The sequence below is a fragment of the Dermacentor variabilis genome, chromosome 6, assembly GCF_050947875.1.
Source record: "Dermacentor variabilis isolate Ectoservices chromosome 6, ASM5094787v1, whole genome shotgun sequence".
Classification (NCBI taxonomy): domain Eukaryota; kingdom Metazoa; phylum Arthropoda; class Arachnida; order Ixodida; family Ixodidae; genus Dermacentor; species Dermacentor variabilis.
Genome location: NC_134573.1, coordinates 178,524,731 through 178,545,640, shown reverse-complemented (window position 1 = coordinate 178,545,640; position 20,910 = coordinate 178,524,731).

Below are 20,910 nucleotides of genomic sequence, written 5' to 3'. Positions count from 1 at the left end.
ACCTTCAAAGAGAAGAGCACCGCCCCTTGAGTTATCATAAAACGCTTCCTTCCTGATCTGTTTCCAGTCTCGATATAGTTCAACACTATGCTTCTGTTCCATTGAATTTATCCAATTTTTACCTTCCGCGTTTTTAACCTGTCGTTTAATGCTCTGTCTTTCTCCATCCTCGTGTCTGGCATACTTACTGGTTAGCTTCCTAGTTCTTTTCCGCCATTGTGAGTCAACGCTCTTCCTGTATAGGTATTTAAATACCTTATAATTAGCTGCCCACCTGTTATCATCCAATTTTCTCAGGCGTTTTTCGTATAGGATTTTACTCTGAGCTTCCCGTGCTTCGAACGATGCCCAGCCAATATCCCCCTGTACTGCTTCGTTTGTGGTTTTCCCGTGGGTACCTAGCGCTAGTGAGAGTAGAAATGAAATCGACTTCAAACTCTGCGCGAACCCTGGCATCATATAAGATGTAGACGTGCTCGGCAAGGTGCGCTGCAGTGACCATAGGATGGCAAGAACTCGAATTAGCCTAGACTTGAGGAGGGAACGGAAGAAACTGGTACATAAGAAGCCAATAAATGAGTTAGCGGTAAGAGGGAAACTAGAAGAATTCCGGATCAAGCTACAGAACAGGTATTCGGCTTTAACTCAGGAAGAGGACCTTAGTGTTGAAGCAATGAACGACAATCTTATGGGCATCATTAAGGTGTGCGCAATAGAAGTCGGTGGTAACTCCGTTAGACAGGAGACCAGTAAGCTATCGCAGGGGACGAAAGATCTGTTCAAGAAATGCCAATGTATGAAAGCCTCCAACCCTACAGCTAGAATAGAACTGGCAGAACTTTCGAAGTTAATCAACAAGCGTAAGACAGCTGACATAAGGAACTACAATATGGATAGAATTGAACATGCTCTCAGGAACGGAGGAAGCCTAAAAGCAGTGAAGAAGAAACTAGGAATAGGCAAGAATCAGATGTATGCGTTAAGAGACAAAGCCGGCAATATCGTTACTAATATGGATGAGATAGTTCAAGTGGCTGAGGAGTTCTATAGAGATTTATACAGTACCAGTGGCACCCACGGCGATAATGGAAGAGAGAATAGTCTGGAGGAATTTGACATCCCACAAGTAACGCCGGAAGAAGTAAAGAAAGCCTTGGGAGCTATGCAAAGGGGGAAGGCAGCTGGGGAGGATCAGGTAACAGCAGATTTGTTGAAGGATGGTGGGAACATTGTCCTAGAAAGACTGGCCACCCTATATACACAATGCCCCATGACCTCGAACGTACCGGAATCTTGGAAGAACGCTAAAATAATCCTAATCCATAAGAAAGAGGACGCCAAAGACTTGAAAAATTATAGACCGATCAGCTTATTGTCCGTTGCCTACAAAGTATTTACTAAGGTAATCGCAAATAGAATCAGGAACACCTTAGACTTCTGTCAACCAAAGGACCAGGCAGGATTCCGTAAAGGCTACTCAACAATAGACCGTATTCACACTATCAATCAGGTGATAGCGAAATGTGCAGAATATAACCAACCCTTATGTATAGCCTTCATTGATTACGAGAAAGCGTTTGATTCAGTCGAAACCTCAGCAGTCATGGAGGCATTACGGAATCGGGGTGTAGATGAGCCATATGTAGAAATACTGGAAGATATCTATAGCGGCTCCACAGCCACCGTAGTCCTCCATAAAGAAAGCAACAAAATCCCAATATAGAAAGGCGTCAGACAGGGAGATACGATCTCTCCAATGCTTTTCACATCATGTTTACAGAAGGTATTCAGAGACCTGGAGTGGGAAGAATTGGGGATAAAAGTTGATGTAGAATACCTTAGCAACTTGGGATTCGCTGATGATATTGCCTTGCTTAGTAACTCAGGAGGCACATTGCAATGCATGCTCACTGACCTGGAGAGGCAAAGCAGAAGGGTGGGCCTGAAAATTAATCTGCAGAAAACTAAAGTAATGTTTAACAGTCTCGGAAGAGAACAGCAGTATACGATAGGTAGCGAGGCACTGGAAGTGGTAAGGGAATATATCTACTTAGGGCAGGTAGTGACCACGGATCCGGATTATGAGACTGAATCTATTGTCACTGCAGGCATAACCACTCCTTTTTGTTTTGTTTTTTTTTGTTGTCTCTTACAGCAATTTTCCCAATTGTACGTACATATTCAATATGAAATAACTCTCGTCTCAATGTTACCAACCACTCTGTATTTCGATCTTGTTTAGTGTTTATTTTATGCGCTGAATGTCTTGTGCTCTCGAATGGGAGCAAGGGCACAGACTCCTTGTCAGGCAACCACTTGCCTTTTGGTCTGCGCCCTAGGCAACTGTACCACGTTGTCTGAATAAACTCTTTGAATTGAATTTGAATTGAATTGAATTGAAGTAACCAGAAGAATAAGAATTGGCTGGGGGCGTTTGGCAGGCATTCTCAAATCATGAACAGCAGGTTGCCACTATCCCTCAAGAGAAAAGTGTATAACAGCTGTGTCTTACCAGTACTCACGTATGGGGCAGAAACGTGGAGGCTTACGAAAAGGGTTCTGCTGAAATTGAGGACGACGCAACGAGCTATGGAAAGAAGAATGATGGGTGTAACTTTAAGGGATAAGAAAAGAGCAGATTGGGTGAGGGAACAAACACGGGTAAATGACATCTTAGTTGAAATCAAGAAAAAGAAATGGGCATGGGCCGGCCATGTAATGAGGAGGGAAGATAACCGATGGTAATTAAGGGTTACGGACTGGATTCCAAGGGAAGGGAAGCGTAGCAGGGGGAGGCAGAAAGTTAGGTGGGCGGATGAGATTAAGAAGTTTGCAGGGACAAAATGGCCACAATTAGTACATGACTGGGGTAGTTGGAGAAGTATGGGAGAGGCCTTTGCACTGCAGTGGGCGTAACCAGGCTGATGATGATGACCTAGTGCTAATCTTCCTACAGCTCTCTGATTTACTTCTAGTCTCGACTGAACTTCTGCCCTTAAGCAGAGGACCGCATTCCCGAAAGTAAGCCCCGGCCCGGCACCATTACTCCCTTCCAAATACCTCTCAGTACCTCATACCTGTTGTACCCCCACAATGCCCTATGTTTCATTATCCCGGCATCTCTTCGCCATTTTGCTATGAGAGTCTGTTCTTGCTTTTCCGTGTACCTCTGCCCTTTGTTTATCCATACCTCGATATATTTGTATTCGGCCACTTGGGGTATTTCATGGCCTTGTAATGTAAGCTCCTGATCAGTTGTATCGTTGAAAAACATTCCACCGGACTTAGTTGCACTACTAGACTGTCTCCTTCGTCTCCACAGTAATTTACCAGAGTTTGCAAATCTTCCTGGCTATCTGCTAACAGTACAATATCGTCCGCATACATTAAACCCGGTAGTCGTTGCTCAACAACCTTTTCGCCTAATCTGTACGACAGATTATATCCTAGATTGCTTCCTTGTAGCCTTCTTTCCATACTTATGATATAAAGCATGAAGAGGAGCGGTGATAGAGGACAACCTTGACTTAATCCTTTGTGTACCTCGACAGTTGTACTCTTAATTCCTTCCCTAAAAGGAATGTACGTAAGGTGGTGCCTAGCGGCGGCTTGACGTTTCCTCACGCAGTGCGAGTAACCAGCGAACTGAACAAGAGATGGCAGCAACACATTGATCGCCTACACCATGCCGCAGATGGTCAAGCACTCCTGACCCGCCTATGCTCCCGGCCAGCATCACACATGGGACGGCTGTGTGGCCTCTATAAGGAGGCCATAGGGGACACTCCTGCAAACGCTGTACAGCCTCGCCCCACATCGACCACCAATCCCTATCTCGACGGAGCTGCCAGGTGTCTCGAAGAACCGTTCCCCAACATGTGCCCTACAGCAGACGGCAGCCTCTCTCCTTCAAGAGAGACTTGGGGACCACCTTCACATCTTCGTCGATGGATCCGTGATACTGGAGAATGGCTCATCCGCAGCAGCCTGCGTTGCACCGGCCCTACGAAAGAGCAAGCTGTGCCGTCTCCCGGGGCACGCAAGTTCTACCGCAGCAGAGTTAGCAGGACTCCACCTTGCTGTGGACCTACTTGCAGAGGAGCTACCAGCGACCCCGGCAGCCATCTTCTGCGACTCCAAGGCGGCGATGTTCTGCCTGCAGAACCCTGACAGGGCTAGCCTTGGGGTAGCGCTACTCTCCTCAAGACTGACGGCCCTTCAGGACGCAGGATGTTCAGTATCTTTGCGTTGGCTACCGGCACACGTGGGGATCCCGGGCAATGAAGAGGCGGACACTCTGGCAAAAAGTGCCCACCACTCAAGCGTTCCCCTCAGCCCTGCTGTAACGGCCGCAGACTTCTCGAGGCACAGGCTGCGCCGGCACATCATCGCATGCCACCCGGACAAACGGGTATCCCTGGGCCGGCCTCCACGGCCTCCTCCACAGCACTGCCTCCTACGAAGGGATGCTCTGGTATCCTGTGTTAACTTCTGGTGTCGGTTTTGGGTCTTTACATCAGGGCACCACTCAGCGCCAAACGCTGTAAGTTGCCTCTTGCTTCCCCTCGGAGAAATAAAAGAGCATTCTTTGTCTGGTCCCCGACCGGAGCAGTCCGGCTCTTTTCTTGCGGCGCTGCGCGCCCCGGCCGTTTAGGCCTCATGCCGTAACCCTTTCGTCCGGCCGCCCCGTCGAAGCTACAACAAACTGCTGACGAGGTAAACCATTGCTCTGCTTCCTACGTGCCCTTGCCGTACTTCTGCTCCTCCTCCTGCTTCCGTCGTGCAAGACGCCGCAGCTACGTCTTCTCCGTCAACTGCAACTCCTCCGCCTTTGTTTTCGGTGCCCGGCATGGCGTTCGTACCCCACATGCCGCCTTTCCTGGCGCTACCCGGCACTCCTGCGGTACCGTGGCTCACGTGGAAACGGTACTTTCGCACGTTTCTCGAGGCAACCGGAGGCGAGGCACTACAAGACGAGAGGAAGAAAGCCATTTTACTGAGCAACTTAGGCTTCGAGGGGCAGCGTCTCTACTACGACCTCGCGTCGCAAACGGACCAGACGGCTACTACGTTCGAAGACTTTCTCCGCATCTTCGACCAGCACTACGAAGAAAGCACCAACCCCCTGGTGCACCGTATTATCTTCCGGGAAAGGAAGCAACTACCCGGAGAAACCTTCCAGGACTTCGTCACCGCACTACAAAGGCTAGCGTCTGCTTGTGCGTTCGGCGCTGAGCACGACGAGTCCCTTCGCGACCAAATTCTCGAAGGCGTCGCATCAACAAGAATTAGAGAAAGGTTACTGTACGAAGGAGCGTACGTCCCTCACGCTATAGAAGGCCCAGGAAATCGGACGAGCCGTACAGCAAGTTCACAAAGACCTTCAAGTCTTCGACAGCTCGTCCGTTCAGTGCGTCTCGACGCAACGCCAAGATGGCGTCGACAGCCATCACCTTCCTCGCCCGGGCGCGCAAGATGACGGTTCCCGCCACCCTTCTCCCTCGACCCGGCGGCTTCAAAATGGCGCTCGCGGCGGCATGGCGGAAAGTCGCGACCTGGGGAGGCCGGCCAACATGGCGCGTGGCCCGAACTCCGCGAAGCCAGTCGACACATCGCGGGCTATTGCTACCGATGTGGTTCACCTCACCACATCGCATCCGATCCAGGCTGTCCAGCCAAGAACGTTTCCTGCTGTGCGTGCGGAAATGTAGGACATTTCGCTTCGGTTTGCCGTTCGAGGAACCGAAAGCATCGACAGTACCCTGCTCGTACGCAGCTTGATTTCGCTACATGCCAGCAGGTGTCGGGAGTTCCAGCTGACGCAAGCGTTCAGTTTCCGTCTCTCCCGCACAACGCTCCCTCGAAGTTCGCCCAGTCGTACTCAGGACAATCAGAACTTGCAAATGACTTCATCCGCGACGTTCATCTTCGAGCGTCAGTGCAACCAGTCTCCGCGAAACTGCGTCCTCAACCTCGGGTTCTCCGTGAGCAAGTCTGCACTGCAAACGGTATTTCGCCGCGGGAAAACAAAGTTCAGTCAGTTGTTAAGGCACCGCAGCCAACTGACAAGAAGTCGCTGCATTCATTTCTCGGTGTCACGCGATACTATAGTGTACGCTAAACTGATCCCGCAGTACGGTGAATTGGTAGAGCCGCTTAAGAAACTGCTAAAGCAAAAACAACCGTTTGTCTGGGATCAGGATACCGAGTATAGCTTCCAGACCATTAAGGAGGAGACTGCATGCGAATTCGGCTCTTACGCCAAAAGTGTTCAGACGTACGTGGACCGTCGTGCCCCAATATCTCAATTTCGTCCAGGAGATCTTGTTCGAGTACGCAACTCGGGAAAGTCCGATCCTAAATACTCGGGTCCATTTAAGATTAGCCGTAGGGTAGGTCGTAATACTTTCACGCTTGAAAATGGCAAACGATGGAATGCATCCAAACTTGTGAAATGCCCTGCACTATAGGATTTTCTTGGAAAATTCACTGAAAAGAATCACTCCAGTGACTATCCTTCCCTTGATGATTGTCTCCCACCTTTTCTTCCACTTACTACTGGTATAGGGGATACATTACGTTTCTTGTAGCGTAATCGTGCAGGACGCACATCATTACTACGGTGCTGACCGCCATACTAATTTGTCTTTCATGCCAAAAAAGTTTTAACATTAAAAGTCGTTACCATTCTTACGGGGGGGACTATGGAGTGTAAAGTGCTTTTACGCACAATGCCAAATCCACGACAGCCACAGAGACTGTCTCGAGTCGGGCTCAGGGCGAATCGGCCTCACAGCACACATAATACAGATATACGCTCCACGAATTATGCCTTAAGGGCAAGCCTTCATCGCAATAAAAAAAAAATGAGCCACCCATCAGTGCTGTCCCAGGAGGCACACAGATGTTTGTACTTTCTACTTTTGTACTTAGTGAATTTTTTTTCATGTGTGATCTGTGTGTGCAAGGCTGCATCTCATCGTCTTCCCAAGACGGGTACTGGAACTGCAGAACTGGAGTGCAATAACTCATATTCAGTTTTCACGTTGTGCGTTCTTTTAAATGGGGAAGCCAAAGATATAATTTTCTATTCTGTAAAGATGTCATCACTAATCATGTATGTTACAGTGCTAACATGTGTTCTTTGACTCGTGATCGACTTACTTTTGTTGCGAGGAGAGCGAGTAGAGCATTTTTCCTTTCAAGGGAGAGGTGATGTGGTATCCTAAGTTAACTTCTGGTTTCGGTTTTGGGTCTTTACATCAGGGCACCACTCAGCGCCAAACGCTGTAAGTTGCCTCTTGCTTCCCCTCGGAGAAATAAAAGAGCATTCTTTGTCTGGTCCCCGACTGGAGCAGTCCGGCTCTTTTCTTGCGGCGCTGCGCGCCCCGGCCGTTTAGGCCTCATGCCGTAACCCTTTCGTCCGGCCGCCCCGTCGAAGCTACAACAGATGCCTCGTTGCTGCTCCGACTGCGGGTTGGCTGCTACTGGACGGCAGCCCGCCGGCACCGCCTTGGGAAAGCCACCTCGCCAGCCTGTGCCTCCTGTGGTGAACCAGAAACTCTGGAACACCTCCTGCTGGCCTGCCCTGCTCACCTGCAGCACCGCGGTCGACTTCTGCAAGAGTTCCACCGCCTGGGGCACCCATGTTCACGACAGGAAGATATCCTCTTCCCCTGTCGTAATCAGCTACCAGCCTTCCTAAGTGTCATCGAGTACCTCGACTCATCGGGGCTCTCGGCGAGACTATAGGACATTTCTACAAAGACGGATGGCCTAACGGCCATCCCACCACCTCGGGCTTCTTGATCGGCCACTACTTCGCTTCCATCTCTACGACCCTCTTCTAATTTGGGAGTGCATTCTAATGCACTCCCAAACATAAACAACATCCTAAGAAAATACCACCCGATATTATCAAGTAACGAGCGTCTGCGAAAAGCGTTCCCGGATGTACCCAGGGTTACCTATCGCCGAAACAAGAACTTTAAAGACATGTTAGTGCACGCAAAAGTCAGCCAGCAGCATTCCCCCGTAATAAAAGCATGTTGTCGCCCTAGGTGCAAAACCTGCAGGCACCTTCAAAGTGACATTAAAATTAAAAGCACCGCAAATAGTTATACACATGAAGTCAAATCTAGCTTCACTTGCACAAGTTCGGATGTGATTTATATGCTTGAATGTTCCTTCTGTAAGAAACAATATATCGGTGAAACAGGACAATCAATGAACGTCAGATTAAACGGACATCGCGCGGACACAGCTAAAAAGCTTCCCAAAGCCGTCGCCGAGCATTTCAACCAACCAGGTCATTACTTTGATGAACTTAAGCTCTACATCTTACAGTCAAATTTCCGTTCTGAACGAGAAAGAAAATACAGAGAATCATACCTTATCCATAAGTTCAAGACATTGCAACCAATAGGCATAAACGTTTCAAAGGGAGCTTTAGAATCTATTCGCTATGCTAAACTTCAAGCTGTAGGCAACAACACTTAGTTTGATTTCTTGGCGTATCCCCCCCCCCTTTTCTTTTCCCCTTTCCTTTGATTTTTTTTTTGTCAGCCGGCGTGTCAGACGCCCTTGACACGCCGGCTAACGCGCGTGTGTTGACAGACCGGAGGGGGGGGGGGGGGGGCTGGCTTTGACTTTGTGCACCGGCGTTCCTTTACACTCAATTCGACACGCTAACACTTTTTCCCTCGTTTCCGCGTCGTTCCGCCTCACACCCCTCCTCTTTAGAAGAACCCCACCTATATATACTGTGGCGAGGAAAGCATATGTCGCCTTGAAGAAGACAAGTCCACTTGTCGAAACGTTGGCTCCTCCATTCAACTTGTTCACGTTTTGCTCATCGTCTCAAAATGTATTAGACACAGTAGAACGTTGCACCAAGATCATACAACTCGATGCCGATACACACGCGGTGGACGCGCACCTCCTCCATCTCTGGGAGGCAAGACGTGGCTTCCTGAAGAGATGGAAAAGACAAAAGCTTAACACAAAGCTAAAAACACGTATCGCTCTCCTTACCAAGCAGGCTCAAGACTATGCGGACCACCTCGCCAGGCAGAACTGGCACGCTTTCTGTGACAAGCTACAGGGCACTCTGAGCACGAAGAGGACCTGGCACCTCCTACGCGCACTCCTGGCCACTGAACCCACCAAAACGAAACAGAAGCAACATCTTCACAGTCTTATCCACAACCACGCCGGATCAGAAGAACACCTCCTGCGAGAACTACAACAGAAACTATGCGGAGACGCACCCTCTACCGTGTGTCAACACGCAGCAAAGAATACTCTGGAAAACCGAATCCAGAACTCGACCGACCCTTCACGCAGGCCGAAATCAGCGTAGCCCTATCCAAGCTGACTAGAAATACTAGCCCTGGTAAAGACCGGATCGTTAACAAACACCCACGCAACCTACCGCCGCAGGCCACCGAGGCTCTCCTCCGTTACTACAATGAGTGTTGGGAGAAAGGAGAACTGCCTGCTGTGTGGAAACACTCGGACATCACCATGATCCCCAAGCCCAACAAACCTCTCAGCTTGGAGAAACTACGCCCAATTTTCCTCACCTCGTGCGCGGGAATGCTTTTCGAACATGTGGTTCACGACCGCATTACCCAGTACCTGGAAGACAACGGCCACCTACCAGACACCATGTTCGGCTTCAGGCAGCACCTCTCAACGCAGGACGTGCTCTTACAACTAAAAGAAGGCCTTCTAGATCACCTAAACAATCGAAGCAAATACTCCATAGTGGCAGTAGACGTCAAGGGAGCCTTTGATAACGTTAGCCAAGACGCGATCCTCAACAATTTCGAAGACACCGGCTGCGGCACTAGGACCTACGCATACGTCAGAAACTTTCTGATGGACCACACGGCAACAGTCGGAATCTGCAACATCCGCAGTGAAAGCTTCCTACTTCCAAACAGAAGCACCCCGCAAGGGTCGGTCATTTCACCGCTACTCTTTAACGTAGCTATGATCACGCTGCCCCCACTCCTCGAGACCATACCAGATCTTCGTCACGCGATGTATGCTGATGACGTCACGCTCTGGACCAGAGCTACGAACGTTGGAAGGCAAGAAAGTAGCTTACAAGAAGCCGTCGACACCATCGAAACCTATCTCCGAAACTGCGGTCTCCGCTGCGCCCCAGAGAAGTCTGAGCACCTCGTCCTGAAAGCAAGAACGAGAGGCCGACCACCCAACTACGAAGAGCCCGACCCCAGCATCACACTCAACGGGACAACAATCCAGAAAGTAGACACCATGCGAATACTTGGACTCCACATCCACAAAGACGGATCGGGAGCTGCAAGCCTACCGAGACTAGAACGCACCTTTTCGCACCTTGTCAAGAGGATCTCCAGCCAAAGAAGCGGGCTCAAGGAGCAAGACACTCTAAGAATAATACAAGCACTGCTCACCAGCCGCATCTCATACGGCACGCCGTACCTGGCTTTAAAGAACGGTGAAATAGAAAAGCTCAACATCATGATAAGGAAGGCAATCAAAGTCGCCCTGGGACTCCCCGCCATGGCCTCTACTTCACGTCTCCTTAAGATGGGCGTCCACAACACGTGGCAAGAGCTCGCCGAAGCGCACAAGAACAGCCAGCTAGAACGACTCAAGCTCACGCCCACAGGGAGATCAGTACTGCGACACCTAAACTACAGCGAGACGTATGTCGCAGACACGGACAAGAAAGAGCGAATACCACCGGACGTTCGCGAGTACATTCGCATCGTACGTGTCCCGCGCAAGATGCATCCCATATATCACAAGAGTAGAAGACAGGCTAGAGCCAACCGAATCCAGAACTCGACCGACCCTTCACGCAGGCCGAAATCAGCGTAGCCCTATCCAAGCTGACTAGAAATACTAGCCCTGGTAAAGACCGGATCGTTAACAAACACCCACGCAACCTACCGCCGCAGGCCACCGAGGCTCTCCTCCGTTACTACAATGAGTGTTGGGAGAAAGGAGAACTGCCTGCTGTGTGGAAACACTCGGACATCACCATGATCCCCAAGCCCAACAAACCTCTCAGCTTGGAGAAACTACGCCCAATTTTCCTCACCTCGTGCGCGGGAATGCTTTTCGAACATGTGGTTCACGACCGCATTACCCAGTACCTGGAAGACAACGGCCACCTACCAGACACCATGTTCGGCTTCAGGCAGCACCTCTCAACGCAGGACGTGCTCTTACAACTAAAAGAAGGCCTTCTAGATCACCTAAACAATCGAAGCAAATACTCCATAGTGGCAGTAGACGTCAAGGGAGCCTTTGATAACGTTAGCCAAGACGCGATCCTCAACAATTTCGAAGACACCGGCTGCGGCACTAGGACCTACGCATACGTCAGAAACTTTCTGATGGACCACACGGCAACAGTCGGAATCTGCAACATCCGCAGTGAAAGCTTCCTACTTCCAAACAGAAGCACCCCGCAAGGGTCGGTCATTTCACCGCTACTCTTTAACGTAGCTATGATCACGCTGCCCCCACTCCTCGAGACCATACCAGATCTTCGTCACGCGATGTATGCTGATGACGTCACGCTCTGGACCAGAGCTACGAACGTTGGAAGGCAAGAAAGTAGCTTACAAGAAGCCGTCGACACCATCGAAACCTATCTCCGAAACTGCGGTCTCCGCTGCGCCCCAGAGAAGTCTGAGCACCTCGTCCTGAAAGCAAGAACGAGAGGCCGACCACCCAACTACGAAGAGCCCGACCCCAGCATCACACTCAACGGGACAACAATCCAGAAAGTAGACACCATGCGAATACTTGGACTCCACATCCACAAAGACGGATCGGGAGCTGCAAGCCTACCGAGACTAGAACGCACCTTTTCGCACCTTGTCAAGAGGATCTCCAGCCAAAGAAGCGGGCTCAAGGAGCAAGACACTCTAAGAATAATACAAGCACTGCTCACCAGCCGCATCTCATACGGCACGCCGTACCTGGCTTTAAAGAACGGTGAAATAGAAAAGCTCAACATCATGATAAGGAAGGCAATCAAAGTCGCCCTGGGACTCCCCGCCATGGCCTCTACTTCACGTCTCCTTAAGATGGGCGTCCACAACACGTGGCAAGAGCTCGCCGAAGCGCACAAGAACAGCCAGCTAGAACGACTCAAGCTCACGCCCACAGGGAGATCAGTACTGCGACACCTAAACTACAGCGAGACGTATGTCGCAGACACGGACAAGAAAGAGCGAATACCACCGGACGTTCGCGAGTACATTCGCATCGTACGTGTCCCGCGCAAGATGCATCCCATATATCACAAGAGTAGAAGACAGGCTAGAGCCAACGCCATCAAACAAAGTTTCAAGCATGACCCGAATGCCCGCTACACCGACGCGGCCAAGTATCCGCATCGAAACGTGTACGCTCTCAGCGTCGTAGACTCCCAAGGCTCCGAGCTAGCATCATCGGCTACCATCAAGGCACGCAACCCGGAAACGGCTGAAGAAGCGGCAATCGCTCTCGCCACCACCACATGCACAGACGCAGCGGTTATATTGACCGACTCTCAGGCCACCTGCAGAAACTTCTTGAGGGGCCGCATCTCGGCCGATGCACTCAAGATACTAAAAAGACGAAGCACTCCGCTCCCGTAGACCTCCGTAACGTGGGTACCCAGACACGAGAGACTAGAGGGGAACGAAGCGGCCCACGCCGCTGGCCGCGAGCACGTCAGCCGGGCTCCCCTCTCCCCACGCGCTCTCGGACCCGCGACAGAAGAGGCGGAGGCCGTACCCACCAACTATTCGGCTATATTGCAACATTACAGGCTCGAGCGTCGAGTGTACCCTCCACCGCACCCTAAACTCGACAGAGAAGCCTGATCCTCCGACGCCTGCAAAGTAATACGTACACGCACGGAACGATAATACATCGCCTCTACCCGACGCTCTACGGCTACTTCTGCCCAGTCTGCAACGTACCCGACACTCTGGCACACTTGCTCCGGGAATGCCCGTGGCAGGAAGGCAGCGAAATGCAACCAGAGACGCACGCAAAACGAGCAATAGAAGCAAACGACCTATTCGAAACGTGGGAGGCCAAGCTAACCCTCGGTGACCTGGAAGGCCAACGACAACTCGTCGCCAGGACCAAGAGGGCAGTCGAAGCCAGAGGGTTCCTGGACTAAGGAGCCTTCCCACCTTAGGGTGATACGCGTCCTCGCTCGGGACACTGTTTCGTATAATAAACGTTTCTTTCTCTCTCTCTTTGATTTTTCTGGGGGAGCAGTAGGGGCCGTAGTAGAGGCCCGGCCTGCTCTCCTGGTGCAGTATCTTCTTCGCTCTTGTCAAGCTTTTCGTATGCTGCTGTCTGCGACTACTCAAGAGCATTTTTGAGTGGTCTTCTTTCAGTGAAATAAACGCACAGCGCCTTACAACCGCGGTTGAACGCCACTGCGTGATATCGCGCCGTGAGGGAGCATTTGCTTTGCGTCTCGCCCACGTTAGCTTAGTTTAGCTTAGGTTCAGGGTACCTTAGGTTAGATTATGTTAGCGTAGAAGGCGTTAGGACGGCGCGGCGTATTCCCACAGCGGTCACGCCGTGAGGATTATTGTCTTTTCGTGGTGGTGGTGGTGGTAAACCTTATTGAAAGGGGGAAGGGGAAAGGGGAGGTTGCTGAGGGATCCGGCTGGGGTAAGGCCCTGGGCCTGCTTGGCCTTCTCCGCCCAGTCCACCAGTTCAAGCTGTCGGTCGACGTCCCCGGAACTGAGGCAGCTGGGCTGACCAGTCACGCTGCTGACGGGGGTATGAGAAAACGGGAGCGATGTGCATTCCCACATTATGTGTGTGAGTGTCCCTGTTTGTGAACAGAGCCTACATAGGTCGCTTTCCTTGCCTTCTGTGATTTTGTTAATGTAGTTTGGGTGTGGGTATGTGTTTGTCTGGAGTCGCCTAAACGCGACCGCTTGTGTTTTATTGAGTTGCTTGGCCGGTGGTGGGAGCGCGCGACGGATCAAGCGATGCCTATGGGCTATTTCGTGATAAGTCTCGCAGGATTCGTCGTGTCTCTCCTCCTCGTTCACGCCGTCCGCATCCACGGACGAGGCTCGGCGCGCGAGATCTTGAGCCAAACTGTGAGCCGACGCGTTGCCGGGCCCAGCCGCGTGAGCGGGGCTCCACCCGAGGGTTTTCAAGCCGCTTAGGGTGCGCCGCGTGAGGACATGGTACGCCTGTTTGGAAATTCTACGGCGGACGAAATTGCCGATGGCCTGCTTGCTATCGCTGATCACGGTATTCGCTTCCGCATGCATGGCCATGGCAATTGCGGTTTCCTCCGCTTCCACCACTCGGCCAGCCGTGATTGATGTCATCATCATCATCATCATCATCATCATCAGCCTGGTTAAGCCCACTGCAGGGCAAAGGCCTCTCCCATACTTCTCCAACTACCCCGGTCATGTACTAATTGTGGCCATGTTGTCCCTGCAAACTTCTTAATCTCATCCGCCCACCTCACTTTCTGCCGCCCTCTGCTACGCTTCCCTTCCCTTGGAATCCATTCCGTAACTCTCAATGACCATCGGTTATCTTCCCTCCTCATTGCGTGTCCTGCCCATGCCCATTTCTTTTTCTTGATTTCAACTAAGATATCATTAACTCGCGTTTGTTCCCTTACCCAATCTGCTCTTTTCTTATCCCTTAACGTTACACCTATCATTCTTCTTTCCATAGCTCGTTGCGTCGTCCTCAATTTAAGTAGAACCCTTTTCGTAAGCCTCCAGGTTTCCGCCCCGTACGTGAGTACTGGTAAGACACAGCTGTTATAAACTTTTCTCGTGAGGGATAATGGCAACCTGCTGTTCATGATCTGAGAATGCCTGCCAAACGCACCCCAGCCAATTCTTATTCTTCTGATTATTTCAGTCTCATGATCCGGTTCCGCAGTCACTACCTGTCCTAAGTAGATGTATTCCCTTACCACTTCGAATGCCTCACTACCTATCGTAAACTGCTGTTCTCTTCCGAGACTGTTGGACATTAGTTTAGTTTTCTGTAGATTAATTTTTAGACCCACCCTTCGGATTTGCCTCTCCAGGTCAGTGAGCATGCATTGCAGTTGGTCCCCTGAGTTCCTAAGCAAGGCAATATCATCAGCGAATCGCAAGTTACTAAGGTATTCTCCATTAACATTTATCCCCAATTCTTCCCTATCCAGGTCTCTGAATACCTCCTGTAAACACGCAGTGAATAGCATTCGAGAGATCGTATCTCCCTGCCTGACGCCTTTCTTTATTGGGATTTTGTTGCTTTCTTTATGGAGGACTACGGTGGCTGTGGAGCCGCTATAGAGGTGATTGATGTATGCCCTATCAATCCTCCGTTGTGATCCGCTACCACCGCAGTCATGAGGTCGGCACGAGGGTGCCTCGCTGCGTCTGTGTAGACCACGTACACTCCAGCTTGCGAACCGTAGCGTCGCCAAATGGCTTCACTACGTGCCTGCCTGATGGTACTGTTGCGGGGTACAGGCGGGGCATAAATATACCCCGTCTCGGCCACGTTTGCTTAGGTTAACGTGAGGTTTGGTTTGGTTAGGTTAGCGTAAGAAACGTTAGGGTAGCGTGACGTATTCTCATAGTGGTTGCAGGGGCGCCGAGCGTCACCGGCGGCCTTTCAGCCACTTGCGTTCACACGCGGTTGCCAAGGCACCCTGACTTCTAGATTTCCAATATATGTGGTCCGGCGTCTACTATGGTCCCTACTGCTCCCACGGAAACGTCTGTGATCTTATTTCCAAGGTACGTCCGTAAGACGCGAGATAGCTATGGTCAGGTACGACTGACTTAAGAGCGCGCTGCAGGTGCGGACAGTGTGTACGACACAGCGGTCGCCAAATGGGGCGGCCAGTGCCCGCTGATTCACCTATTTCACCGCGCCGGCAGCCGGCGTCCGAGCGCAAACTCGACCCCACTCCCTAGGGACAAACGCACACAACACGCGCTAAGAAACCTCCTCCGTAGTGCCTAGTCAGTCATATATTCAAGGCAGGCACGTACCCAGGATTTTTTTTCAGGGGTAACCCAAGGTAACTTTTCTATGCAAATGAGGGGGGGGGTACCTTTACTAGTACAAATGTGAATAACGCCCACCATTCGCCATAAGAACGCGTAAACCCACAAAAAAGAAATGAAATAAGGTGTATTTTACAGGTACGCCTGTGCGATACGCCTCTCCTTTACTTGGCAAACAAAGAACCACGCCAAATGGACTTGCGCAGGAAAGAAGCGCAGGAACAACACTGCCAAGAACAAGTAAAGAAGAGAAGCTGCAAAATGAAGATTACTTTAGTAGAATAGAACTTTAAGAACAGTAGTTGGAAACAAAGGCACACGGACCGCGCGGAGTTGTGTTACTCCGCCAGCCAATGACAGAAGCAAAAAAAAAAAATCGTCGTCATGCGGCCTTTTCAACATGACGTAGTACTTGACACCTCCGGAGCGTCTGCTGTTCTTCAAAAGTCTTTTCATCGGCGGAAACAATGAGGTGTGCAACAGACATGGACAAAATGTATCGACTCTGAGCATTTCACTATTCAAAAGTCTGCTGTGCAGTTCATGTCACTGCTGAACCCGTTTTACTCATGAAACTTCACTGCCAACTGAAGTGAAACTTCACAACAAATAGTTGTAGCGAAGCAAGCATGTTATTTCAGTTCAATAATGAATTAGGCATTCGCCATTCAACTATAATAGGCGAGGAGAAAGGTATAAAATTACACGCTAATAATTTTATTTTTGTAGCTACCGCCTTATTTGGGTAACAGAAGAGGTTTGAAGCACGAATTATTTGCAGCCTCGCGGAGGAACAGTGGCTGGCGGCTATGAGGGCGCGGGGCTTCATTGCAGACTTAAGAGGAAGCTTTAGCTCGGGTGCTCCTATCTAAATACATGTAAAAGGAGAATTCGTTTTTCTCAGCAACAACTGCACCAAATGTGACGAGGTTTGTTGCATTTAAAAGAAAAACTTAAACTCTAGTGACTGTTGGTTTCGAATTTTCGCTTTATATTGTCAATTTTCATTAAAAATTATCAAAATCGAAAACTTTTAGAAAACGAGACTATCAAGTTTACAACTCTGTCTTTCGGCAACGAAAAATGATATCGCAATTCTGTGAATTGCATCTAGTCATTTAAAGCGGGCAAAGGTGATATGTTACATATGAATCTAAAAAAATTTAGCAATATGGAAATACACCTTTTGCAGAACCCTTGTAAACAACGTAACAAATTCACATAAGATGTAAAACGATATATCGAATTTGTCCGCTTCGAATGGTCTAATCGATGCTGTTTACAGAACCGCGACATCTGTTCTTGACGCAGAGCTATGGATTTGTAAACTTCGTGCTTCTATTTTTTTTCAAACTGTCGAATATTTGAAGATCTTTTTAACAAAATTCAGGCTCTAATTCGAAATTCCTTTTCAAGCAGTCACTTGAATTTAACTGTGTCTCTCAAATGCAACAAATTTCATTAAAATCGGTCCAGGGGTTATCTCAGAAAAACGTTCTTGCGTTTGACGTGTATTTCAATAGGCCGCCTCAGAGTTGGGCCCGAGCTAAAGCTTCCTCTTAAATTGTACGCCACCATAGCAGCGTTTTTTGAATTATCTCTGGAAGAAATATACAGAAATATATATTTGCAGAACAGTCACAGTTCTTTTCGATCCCTCGTTTACTGCTCTGATAAGTTAAGAGCTAAAGGGACACTAAAGGTTACCAGAAAGTCAAGTTAGAGTGGTAGAGCAATGTTCTAGAATGTGTAAGGCGTCAATATAATCGCGAACAGAGCTTTAGTAACCGAGAAATTGAGGTAAATGCATGACACGATTTGAGACCCCCCAGCGACATTCCGGTACTAGTCCGATGACGAAAGCACTCCTCATAATTTGTGTTACTAATACTCAACTACTCGTATGGAAAATATCATTTTATTCGATTATAAGACGGAAGAAAATGCCACTTGTCTACGTCTATTCGATTCTAAGAAAAAATAACATTTTGACGTTACCCTTCTGTAGTATGGGTGGTCGAAAGGTTTCGTTTTCGCTCGACTCTGCGCGTTCGACTCTGCGCCGCGCACGCTTTGGAGTTTCGGTAGTTTCGTTATCGCGTCGTGCTGTGCGGGTTCTGCTGGCTCGCGAAACTTTCATTTCGAACAAGCAGTGAGAATGCCACGTCCTTGTGATGTCGTGGGAAGCCTTCGTTGCTTTCCCGCTCCGGAGAGCCGGTGTCGAGGCCGCCGTCGTAGTACGCAACGACGCCGGCAGCGCGAGCCCTCAGCAGCAGGTCGCGCTCGTCAGTGCTCAAATCGCTGAAGTTGAGCCCAGCATCGCGAGCCAATGTGTCGTTGTCAGGGTCCATTGCGATGAGCGTCGAAGTTTGCGTCATAGAATAAAGTACCGGCGATGATCGGGCTAGCAAGACGCCTCAAGGAAATCCCGGGCATCCAACATGCGATGTATGCCGACGACATCACGGTGTGGGTCACCCAAGGATCGTTAGGGGAGAAGCAGGACAGACTACAAGAAGCTGCGACCTGCGTAGAGACCTACGTCAGGGAGAGAGGCCTCAGATGTTCGACGGAGAAGTCGGAAATCATCAGGATCGGAAGAAATCCTACCAAAGCCTCGCTGGAAGTAGTTCTAGAGGGGCAATTGATCCCAGAGCAGAACATGGTACGAATCCTAGGCATGTGGCTGCAGAGCAGCCGAAAATGCAGCCATACCATCAGCCTGCTGAGAAGAGCCGCGGAGCAGGTTGGCAGAATGATCAGTAGAGTCTCTCAGAGAAGGTACGGGATGAAAGAAGAAGATACCCTCAAACTCGTCAACAGCCTAATCGTTAGCAGAGTTATGTACTCCTTGCCCTACCACGCAACAACAAAGGCGGAGCGAGAGCAAGCCGACTGTATTCTCAGGAAGGCATACAAGATTGCTCTACACCTACCCAGAAACGCATCAAACGAGAAGCTACTCCAACTCGGAATCAGCAATACCTTCGATGAGCTTGCCGAGGCTCGATTGGGGGCACAACTCATCAGACTCAGAGGCTCCTCTACGGGAAGGGCGCTCCTGAGAAGGTTGGGTCGGAACACGTGCGGACTGGTAGACAGATACGCGGACGTACCGGACGACCTTAGAAAGACCTTTAATGTAGGACCCCTGCCTAAAAACATGGATCCTAACCTACACGAGGACAGACGAACAGCAAGGGCCGAGCAGCTAGAAAGGAGGCTAGGCCGGTCAGAGAACACAGTCTATACGGACGCCTCCATGTACGTACATGCAGGGAAGCGCTTAGCCGCTACGGTGGTAGCTAATAGCACAGGAGACATGGCCACATGCGCCTCAGTGGAGGTCGTGGGCATAACGGAGGCCGAGGAAATTGCCGTCGCGCTGGCGGTAGCAGAAGGCTATAGGCAAGGCCGATCCCTAAACATCTTAACAGACTCGAAAGACACGTGTAAAAACTATACGAAGGGCAGAATTAGCGGCATGGCCCTCAGGATAATCAGTGGGGCAGCAGCCTCTGCTGAGCAGACACCCATACAACACATAATCTGGGTCCCAGGCCACGCAGGCGTAGCGGGGAACGAAAGAGCAGACAGCCTAGCTCGAGGGCTTACATACCGAGCAGGCATGTCAGATGTTCTGGAGCTTCAGCTACTGGCATGCGAGGGGGGATACACAGAGACATTACAACTATACAGGGGGACTAGATTCAAGTACCCACCACCACACAAAGCCCTCACGAGGGAGGAAGCAGTCGGCTGGCGTAGGCTACAAACGAACTCCTTCCCCAACTTGTACATCTATAACAAGATGTCACCAACACAATACAGAGCAAACTGCCCCTGGTGCGGCGACACACCCACACTATACCACATCACATGGGAGTGCGAACGAAATAAAGCATTCCACCAACACGAATTCCCGAGTGCGGAGCAATGGGAGAGCCGGCTCACCAGCAGCGAGCTCGCGGCCCAAAGGGCCTTAGTGCGGCACGCTGCTGATGCAGCGCGACTCAGTGGAGCCCTGGACTAGGGGCCCAACCTTGCTGAAGAGAAGCCTCAAGTCGCCGGCGCCAAGAAAGACGACGGAGGCTTCGAATCCGCGAATCTCTTAAACGATCTCATTAAAAGTTTTCTACTACTACTACTACTACTACTACCGGCTTATGGCCGCGCGTTTCTCCTTCCGCTAGCCACCATACTCCCGCTTTCGCTGTGCTGTCGGCTCTGTCTTGGCTCTGTTTCTGGCCGCGCGTTTGCGTTTTGCGCGGAAAAGCCGTAGCGCCGTCTGCGGACGGCGTTCTACTCACCGATGGCGTAACGTCACTATGAGACCGTGATGTCAGTACTCCTCGATCGGAGGGCGGGCGATTTGAACTGCGCTAGAGGTACGCGGACGCTTCAGAACGCATTTTCTTTTAAAATAAGTCTCTCCTTGGCACGAAACATGCGCAGTGGCGTAGCTAGGTCGTCTGGCACCCGGGGCCCATAGGTCTTCTGTCACCCCCCTCCCCGGGTGTAGCCGGCAGAAATAGGGGTGTCTTCAGACTTATATGACCCCCCCCCCCCTACTGGCCCCTTGCACCCGGGGCCCCCGGCCCCCCGGCCCCCCCTGTTGCTACGCCACTGAACATGCGTTTCGAGGTTTCTGGGATGGTATTTCAACAGTCCACGTTGACTTAATAGTAACCTTTAGTGTCCCTTTAAGAGTCACAACCGACTCTTATGGTTATTTGGGAAGTTACGTAACGATGCGTGGCCGCCAGTCGCGTACAACCGCGTATGGCACAGGAAGCTGCGACTCTGCACGTACTGCGCCTACCGCCGAAGGTTGGAAAAACAC